Raw genomic sequence first — 9,823 nt, forward strand, 5'->3', positions numbered from 1 at the left:
GGAGAGTCTACACATTGCTTCATGTTATCTTCACCACAAGCCAAAGAGGAACATAACATTATTCCCATTTTCTGGATGAGGGAATAGGCTGGGCCCCAAGGTTAATCAGTTGCTCAAAGTTACGTTGCTAATAAATGACAATTCACTTGCAGGTGTGGGGCCTCCAAATCCCATGTTCTTTGCACCACAGGACTCTGCCCCAGCCAGCTCTCTCGGCAGGAGACATGCACAAGAGTCAGAATGCACACGGATGGAACAATTAGAACAAGGGTGGTACTGAGGGTAAGGTGTCAACTCACCCTGAAGGAGTTCTGCCTCCAGGGTGATCAGGAGGGTTGGTGTGCAGGACAGAGCTGCTGACACCTCACGTGGCAGGTGGGAGAGACAGGTCAGCAGATAACAAAGCAGGGCCCAGTGTCCAGCAGGGGGCCAGTGGGATCAAGGTGAGAGTTTGGTGCAGTTGGGGAAGGGACCAGATGGGGGGCAGGTGTGAGAAGTAGGCTTGGTAGGTGGGAAGGTTCACAGGCCCAGGGGACAAGTCTCTGGGAATCCCAACCCCACGCAGATCACAATTACAACTTGGTCAAGTTCACCTTTATCTTTATGGCTTCCCCATCTTTAACCTGTATCCCCTTGAGCGTCCCCCTCCTATCTAAGCATCCAAGACCTCTAGATTCCCCCGTTCTTCCTTTGGTTCTAACCTGCCTGAGCACTAGAATCTCCTAGGGAACATTTGAAAACACAGATGTGCACCCTTTCCTAGAAATTTAGTTTTAATTGGACTGGAGGTAGTAAGGAAGGCTGGACAATTGCCTGAGAAATAAAAGGACTTGCCCAGGGCACAAAGCTGCCTAGCAGGGAAGTCTGGACTACCATAGGGCTTCCTAACTTCAAACTCAGTTTTTCCCCTGTGGCCATCAGGAGCATAACAGTGATGGCTGCTAAGCACTTTCTCACACGTTTTCTAGTGTTTGGTCGTCTGGGTTGGAGCTCCTTCCGCGGCTTCACTCTGCCCCCCCAATGGTGACCACCACTGTTTCTCACTTGATGTCATAAGCACGTCCCTCAGGAAAGTCTGAGGTTTGGACTTTGGATAATGAAAAATACAGCTTTGACAGCCAGGCTGTGTAGAGCCCAAAACAAGTTTCCAATTTCCTGTGGACTGCAAGGCCTATTAAGAGCCCTAACCTTACTCCCCTCGGGTCAGCGCCTGGAGAGCCTTAGTCTTGGTTTCCATGTCTTGAATTGAAAGTAAGTAACAATAGTACATAACTTACAAGGCATTTGCAAGGATAACTACAGTAGAAATAATTCCCATCAAACAACAGTGCCTGGCAGAGGAGCTAGCATCACTCACCCCACAAATGCTTCCTCAGGATCTGCTGCCAGCCGTGCGTGTCTGAGCGTGGGGGGATAATGGTTGTGTCCTCACAGGGCTCCCAGTCTAGCAGGGGATCCAAGTCACAGGGTAGACTTCAAGCTTTAGAAAGATATGCTGAGTACAAGATGGACAATGCATGGGGCATGAGTAAAGTTAGATACGGAAGAACAAATGAAGAGTCCAGAGAAATACCTCTGGACATTCCAGAGACAGAACTGACAAGATTTGATGGTGATTTGGAAGTGGAGGGAAGTAAAGAAGTCACATTTTGTTCCCAAGTGTATGAACAAGGGCACACAGGAGAAGAAGCAAGTGTGGGGAGGAAGGAGATGGGAGACCCAAGTGATGTCAAGAAGATTCTGGACTCGATGCAGCCGACTCGAGCTCCGGGTTGCTCTGGAGGCTGGAGAGTGAGCCATGGAAGGATCGGATGCCGTGAGCAGAGAGCAGTGTGCAGCACGGGGAGAGAACGCTCTAAACAAGACTGGAGGAGCATGCGTATTTCGGGCTCCAGCAGACGAAAGGAAGAGAGACTAGAAGAGTGGGAAACAGGAAGCCACACAAAGAGACCCCCAGTCTTTTCCCTGTCTCCTGGGCTCAGTTCCCTTTTCTACTTCGCCACAACAGGGAAAGCACTTGTCCTTTCCTGGGGTGATGGGAGGAGAGCCCCACAGGGCAGAGCATACCTCCCCGTTTATTTACTCGAGCGTGTTCTGTGCTTTGGTTACCTACCACAGCCTGGACTGGGCAAACCTGCTCTTACTTCCATCACCTTCCTCCTTTAAGCTCCAGCCCCAGGCCCCTGGATGATCTGGAGCCTTCTATGTGTCATCCTGGCAAAGACCCCACACCCACCAACTGCTTTCTCCAATAAGGCAGCTATTAGCCCAGGTGACTATTGATCACCTGACACGAGGCTGGTCCAAATTGAGGTGTGATGTAAATGTAAACTACACACTCGATTTCAAAGACGGTGTGAAAATAAATGTAAAATAGCCCGGAAATAATTGTATATTGATTACATGCTAAGATTATACTATACATATATTGGGTTAATTTAAATATATTATTTAAATTAATGTCACCTGTTTGTGCTTTTTTTTTTTTAATGTGGCCACTAGAAAACCTAAAATTATATATGTAGCTTCTATTATATTTCTAGTAGATGGTGCTGCCATACAGAAATTCTTTGCTGTCAAAACTTACTTGAGGGGTGGCTGGGTGGTTCAGTTGGTTAGAGCATGAGCTCTGAACAACAGGGTTGCCGAATCGATTCCCACATTGGCCAGTGAGCTGCGCCCTCCACAACAATATTGAAGATAACAACCTGCCACTGAGCCCCCAGAAGGGCAGCCGGATGGCTCAGTTGGTTAGGGAGTGAGCTCTCAACAACAAGGTTGCCGGTTCAATTCCCACATGGGATGATGGGCTGCACCCCCTGCAACTAAGATTGAAAATGGTGACTGGACTTGGAGCTGAGCTGTACACTCCACAACTAGATTGAAGGATAATGACTTGGAGCTGATGGGCCCTGGAGAAACACACTGTTCCCCAATATTCCCCGATAAAATTAAAACAAAAAAACTTACTTGAAACAGAACAGTTTTGTGTTTCTCCGGAGCCCTGCTGACACAGGTCATGGAAAGGGAGAACGGCAAGCCCTACGTTGCACCTTTTATTTCATGTTTTCCTTTTATTTCTCATAATAGCTGTTATTCCCTCCCTCTCCCCCAAATTTTTAGATAAGAAAACAGAGGCCAAGTTTAACACATCTATTCAATTCCTAAGCCCATAATTTCCCCAGTGCACAATGTTGTCAAGTCTTATGGCTGATAATAGTCTTTAAGGAACCCCCTCAGATAATAATAATCCTTTTATGCACATCAAGCATTTCATGCCATTTACATCATCCCATTGGCTCCAAAAGAAAACCTTAAGCCCTCCAATATAAAACATTTTTATTTTTAAATTTTGTTTATACATGGTAGAAAATTAAAAGTAGAAAGGAATACAGAAAAAAGTCAGCCTCCCACCCAACCCCTGACTTCCTCCCCCTGCCACCCTCCCTTGCCATCTCCTCCCCCACCCCTGCCAACAACATGCTGTGTATATTTTCCCTGTGATGGTGATGTACAAATTCAATCAGATATGTGGGTGCATGTATAGCCATGGTTTTAAAAACTCAAGGAGTAGCAGATTATACCCACAATCCACATGTTACTCTTTGCACTTAGCAACTTATCTTGGAGACCATTCCAAATCAGAACATAAAGCCTTTAACTTAACACATGTCCTATTTAAAGGAAAAGAATTTTATAAACTACAAAATACATTCAACTCAGAAAACTAAGTTCAGAGAAGGAGTCATTTGTTCTCTTCCACAGCAACAGTGACAGAATGAGGACGGGACCCAAGGCACCTGACCCCTGGCCAGAGCCTGCTTCCTCTCCTTGACCCTCCCAATGACCGAATGTATGAAATGATAGAAATAATTCTTGGCCCGCCTACTGTGAAACTGACATGGAGAGTAAACAAGCTAATGAAATCTGGAAAGCACAATACAAACAAGAAACATTGTCATTATTAATATTGTAACTGGTTTTTTTAGCCGAGTCACAACTTTGGTAGGATTTTGAGCAACACAGGGGAGGGTAGATGTATTTGGCCGGGGGAATTTTCCTCCCCTCGAATCACACCACGAGGGCATTATCCACTGAGCACGCAGCATTGGTCCCACCCAGCACTGCTCCAGTCCAGGGGACAGATCTTAGCCACCTCTCTCAAAGGGTTGGAATGTTCTGAAGGACTCAGGTATGACTGCTCAGCACCTCCTCAGGGAAATAGATGGGGAGTAAGTGGCCACGGGTCCTAGCCTCCAAGGACAGGCCTCCCCAGGAAGGAGACTTCACTCACAGAGCCAAGAGAAAAACACAGACAGATATAGGCCCTGGAAACCTGGAGCAAGGTGAGTGGAAAACTGTCCCCAGCCCAGGAGTGGCTGGTTGTTTATGTTCGGCTGGCCGTAGTCTGACTTTTTCCAGGCCCTGTCCCAGCACAGGGAGCTGACTGCTCCCACAACCACAGCTCCAGCCCAGATGCAGGGCGCAATATGAATGACGTGAACCACAGCGAAATCAGGCTGGCCAAAGGGTCTGGCTTGTACCATCCATGTGAGCAACTGACCGGTTAAAGGAGTGCTGCCTCATTTCACTTGGGGTCATGCCCATGGCTGTGGTCTCTGGGACTTACTTCCTTTTGCGAGTTTTCTTGGGAGGAAAAGAAAAGGGAAAAACATCTCCAGGCAAGAAAAAGCAAACCCAGACTTACCCATGCTAAATCCAGACCACTGGCTCTGTAGCTTGGACATACCCTACACATTTTCCCAGCTTCTCTAAGATGGCACCATGGCCCCCACACGTGCAGGGAGAGTATGCTTTACATGTATTAGCAAGAATATCGAGCTTCCTCAGGAGCTTTCTAGAACATTGGGAAGGTCCACGAAACACAGAACCTCCAGTACATATGCCTTTCTTTACCTTGGCTCTTCAGCTTGGCAAAGATTCACACTGCCTCCAGCCAGGGAGGTGGAAGGCGAACCCACCCATCCTGTCTGTAGAGAAGCTGTGGGGAGAGCAAGAAGACAGCTCCCGTCATCTAATAAGGCTTCACCAACTTGCTGGTGTCTGAGCAGTTACACTCCACTCTCCAATCATCCACTTTTACTAAATTCAGCCAGCAAATACAGAAGCATTGTTTGTATTGTAGTCCCCCCTTTTTATCCGTGGTTTCACTTCCTGAGGTTTCAGTTACCCATAGTCAACCAAAGTCTGAAAATATTAAATGAAAAACTCCAGAAATAAACAATTCATAAATTTCAACTTGTGCGGCATTCTGAGTAGCTGTGATGAAAGCTGTCATGGTCCCGCTCAGTCTCCACGCTGTGTATGCTCCCCACCAATTAGTCACTTAGTCGTCATCTCTATTATCAGATCTGCTATTGCAGTATAGCAGTGCTTGAGTTCCAGTAACACTTATTTTACTTAATAATGGCCTCAAAGCCACTCACATATCTTCTATTACAGTATATTGTTATAACTGTTCTATTTTATTAGTAGTTATTGTTGTTAATCTCTAACTGTGCCTGATTTAGAAATTAAACTTTATCATAGGTATGTAAGTATGGGGAAAAAATAGTATATATAGGGTTTAGTACTTATTCATGGTTTCAGGCATCCATGGGGGTCTTAGAACATGTCCCCTGCAGAGAAGGGGCGATTACTGTATTGCACAAAACAGAAAACAATCTGATAACCCATCAATAGAAATCTGTTCAAAAATGGTGGTTTAGCCACTTCAAGGAAGAGTATGTAGGCATTTGAAAAATGCATTATACTTATGCCGGTTAACTTGGAGGAATTTCCATACTGTGTTAAGTAAGAATAATATGATACAGAAAAGTATATAAAGAATAGTTCTATTTTAAAAAATAATAATAAACCACCACAAATTAATCTATAGATGAGTGTGTATGTTTGTATGCACATAAAAAAAAAGTTGTGAAAGGATAGATACTACTGTTAACATTGATTACTCGAGTTGGGACGGGTTAGAGATGAAGGAAGTCAAGGTGAGTTACAAAGAGGAGACACAGGCAAAGAGAGACAGAGACAGAGGGAAGGCAGGAGGGAAAGCCTACTTGTAATATCTGTCCTCCTCATTATCAAAACACATCTGTCATTGAACACCATGCACAGTGTTCTGGGCTGTGTGCTGTGATGGAAAGAGAAGTGCAGGGTCTGTGCCTTCTGTGAGCTCCTAAGTTAAAGAGATAATATATGAACATGAAAAAGATACACTCAAGTCAGAATGCAAATTAAGGATCTAGACCATCAATGTGTATTTGTTAATTCAACTAAATCTTAGTGAGCTGCTTCTTCCTACTATGCTAAGCACTAGGGGATGGGAGGTGAATAATAGAAAGTGCTGTTTTTGATAAATGCAGAGAAATCACTTATGTTGAAGAACTGGAATTAGATGGGCTGGTAGAATTTGCTAGGCATCTGAGGAGGAAGCAGGTATTCCACACCTGTGGTGCGATTGTCACCTGGGACATTAGCCTGTGGGATATCCTAGGTGAGTTGGGGGTGAGTTGGGGGTGAGTTGGGCAGAGAGTGAGTCAGTCTGAGAAGAAGATCTGAGTGAGAGCAAAGAGGCAGATGAGGCTGGACAAGACATTGGAAGCAGACGATAGTGTCCTGGATGGCACCCAAAGAATTTTGGGCTTCAGGCTGTGGGAACCTAGAGCTACTGAGGCTTTCTGATCTGTGGCGGGGCCCTACATGTGCCCCACAAAAGCTCCTGCCACTTCCAGAGTAAGTGGCAAATGGGGCTAGGTGGGACACTTTTTAGTGTGGGGCATGTGTCCCAGCAAAGATAGTTTGCAGCCCACTCATCTAGTGCCTATCCCTGAGTAGCTGCTCTCCCAGAGCTCCTGCCAGCTCTGGACACTCACCAGAGCCTAAGGGAGCCTTCAGCTGTCCCTCCCCAGCATGGTCTGGAGGCCTGGAGGGGCCCACGTGTTCCTGAATAATTGATCTCTAGCATTCCTTGTTTCTTCCAATCAGACCAAAAGAGCCAACAGAGGGTCCCTATTATGTCAATCTCAGTTCCCTGTTGCCAGCTGAAAAGGGAGAGTGAGGAACCCCTGAGACCCATAGCAAAATCTAGGTGCACTCCCTGAGTCCCACCAACCTGACCATCAACTTAGCAACTTGACCATTCACTTAGCTGCAGGATACAGGATGCACTTTCAGGTGCCTCAGGCAGGGGGTGTGTGTGTGTGTGTGTGTGTGTGTGTGTGTGTGTGTGTGTGTGTGTGTGTCCTGGGACTGGGTGCTGGGTAACCCACACCTAATGTTCCAGCCCAACAAGCAGCCAAAGGATTGCAACAGGCTTTGCCTTTGAGGGTGCCAACAAGCAAATCTCCTTGTGAGAAGGTCACTGTCCCCAAAAACCCTAATGTCAGGAACACATTGTACTATATGCTTCCTCTCCTGACAGACAGTTCTGCACAGCTGAAATCAAACACCAAGGCAGCCTAGACTTTAAGCTGTGTGGCTGTTTTCACCAACACCTTGGTACCCAAAAATGCATGTCAATTTAATGGCAGAGGGGTCAAAAGGAGTCCAACCCAGGGAGACTGATAATGCAGGGACATGAGGAGGAGCGTGTCCACCCCTTTCCCTCAGGTTATGGTAATGGCAGTAGAAGGGGTCGATTGATGGGGAAGGAGAGAAGTGGATTTGCAATAACAGGCTCTGTGGGGAGTGGATAATCTGGCATTGATATTTCCTAACACACCCCAGGTGAAGTCAAAGACTGAGAAAGAACTATCCCAAGGAGAGAAGCAGGAAGAGGAGCCTTCTTTCAGACTGAATCAAGTGCCCAGAATAAGTCAACCCACCACTTCTGCAGCATCACCCAGACTCTTGCCTCTTTCTGTGGGCCACATTCCATAGCATTCCCCCTCCCATATTCTAGTTGGGCCGTTTAATATCCCTGCTCCCCATTGACTGCCATTCCCTTATGACTTTCTTCCAACCCCAGTTAAGAAAAACATATGACGGCTTTTCAGCTTTCGGCTTGAAAGAGGCCAAGGTGCAAGTTTCTTCAGTCATCCCAAATCTGGGTCCATCGGACACCAGCTGTCTCCACCAGGCTGCCAAAGTTCAACCCCAGCAAGATCAAAGTCATATACCTAAGGTGCACTGGTGAGGAAGTCAGTGCCACGTTTGCCCTGGCCCCAAGATCGGCCCCCTGAATCTGTCTCCATAAAAGGTGGGTGGTGACATCGCTAGAGCAACTGGTGATTGGAAGGGTCTGAGGATTACAGTGAAAGTGACCATTCAGAACAGACAGACAGACCCAGATTGAGGTAGTAACTTCTGCCCCTGCCCTCATCATCAAAGCCCTCAAAGAACCACCAAGAGACAGAAACAAAAAAGCATTAAGCACAGTGGAAATACCACTTTTGATGAGATTGTCAACATCGCCCAACAGATAAAGCACCAATCTTTAGCTAGCAAACTCTCTGGAACCATGAAAGAGATCTTGGGGACTGCTGAGTCTGTGGGCTACAACATTGATGGCTGCCACCCACATGACATCATAAGTGACATCAACAGTGGTGCGGTGGAATGCCCAGCTAGTTAAGAACTGCAATGGAAAATATGCAATTAAAGATCATTTGGCAACCAGTGGGAAATAAAAAAGAGAAATATATGACCCCCAGAGATCCAAGATAGCAGAGTAGATAAACACTGTGCTTGCTGTATCCTGTGAACACATCAAAATTACAATAGAACAATCAACCTGGAACACCATCTGAAGTCTAGCTGAACAGAAGTTTTATAGAAGAAGAAGCCACATAGAGATTGGTAGGAGGGGTGGAGAGGTAAAACAGGCTGGTCCCACACCAACATATGGGTTTGAAAATCGGGAGAGATATTTTGGCCACAGAGGTTCCCCACGAAGCAGCAAGGGACCCCGGCTCCCCACACCAGGCTCCCCAGCTCGAAGTACTGGTGCCAGTACTTTTCACAACATCTGGCTGTGAAAAACAGTGATGATTCTGACCATCCGGGTGGGACAGGAGGCTGCGGAAAACACAGACAACCTCTTAAAGGCCCACATAGACACTCACCCTGGGCTCTGGCAAAGGGACAGTGACTCTGGAGGCTTCCGAGGCCTATGGGGAGAGACTGAGTTGTGTAACTTTGGGGCAAAGACTGGAGTGACAGTCCCTATTTTCCCTGTATGGGGCCCTCCCCATGCAGCCAGCAGGTGGGTACCATCTTATCTGTGTTGAGCCCACCCCGACAGGCCAAATCTGAATCTGATTGGCTGGGTGAGCTCTGCTGCTCCACCCTGCTGGCTCCCTGAGACCCTGCCTCACCCTACTTGCATACCACAGGAGGCTTTATCAGGGGCTGAACCTTCCAGGAGCTGTCAGGTGGCAGCAGGCCTTGGAGTGTTCTGGCTTTTTGTGGAGCTATCCCAGATCTGGTACTGGTGGCAGCCATCTTCAGTTCTCAGCGTGGCCTCTCCCACATGCCTCCAGGTACAGCACAGGCAGTGACCAACTGTGGATCACTTTGTAGCTCCTACCAGGTACTCCCCAGCCAGTCACAGGCAGTGGGTGACCTGGGCCTACACTGGAGCCTCCCCCAAGAGGCCCCTGAACCAAGATACTTGGGGACTGGCTTCAGACCACAGCAGAGCACCACCCAATTAGCCCCACAAGCAGCACACACAAAGGGCAGTCTCAACAGGCACTAGAGCCCAGTGGGGGAAATCCTGCTCCATGGGTAAGCCCCACACACAGCAGCCCATAAGCTGTAAACCTGACCAAACTCGACAGCCAGTCAGCCTGAGGGTTGATAC

The 9,823-nt window shown here is 47.3% G+C and overlaps 1 pseudogene; it reads left to right on the forward strand.

Moving 5' to 3' along the window:
- The first annotated feature begins 8,000 nt into the window (after positions 1-8,000).
- On the forward strand, positions 8,001-8,593 carry LOC141573036 (large ribosomal subunit protein uL11-like; annotated as a pseudogene).
- Positions 8,594-9,823: the final 1,230 nt, after the last annotated feature.

Source organism: Rhinolophus sinicus, linkage group LG09 (genome assembly GCF_036562045.2).
Source record: "Rhinolophus sinicus isolate RSC01 linkage group LG09, ASM3656204v1, whole genome shotgun sequence".
Classification (NCBI taxonomy): Eukaryota; Metazoa; Chordata; class Mammalia; order Chiroptera; family Rhinolophidae; genus Rhinolophus; species Rhinolophus sinicus.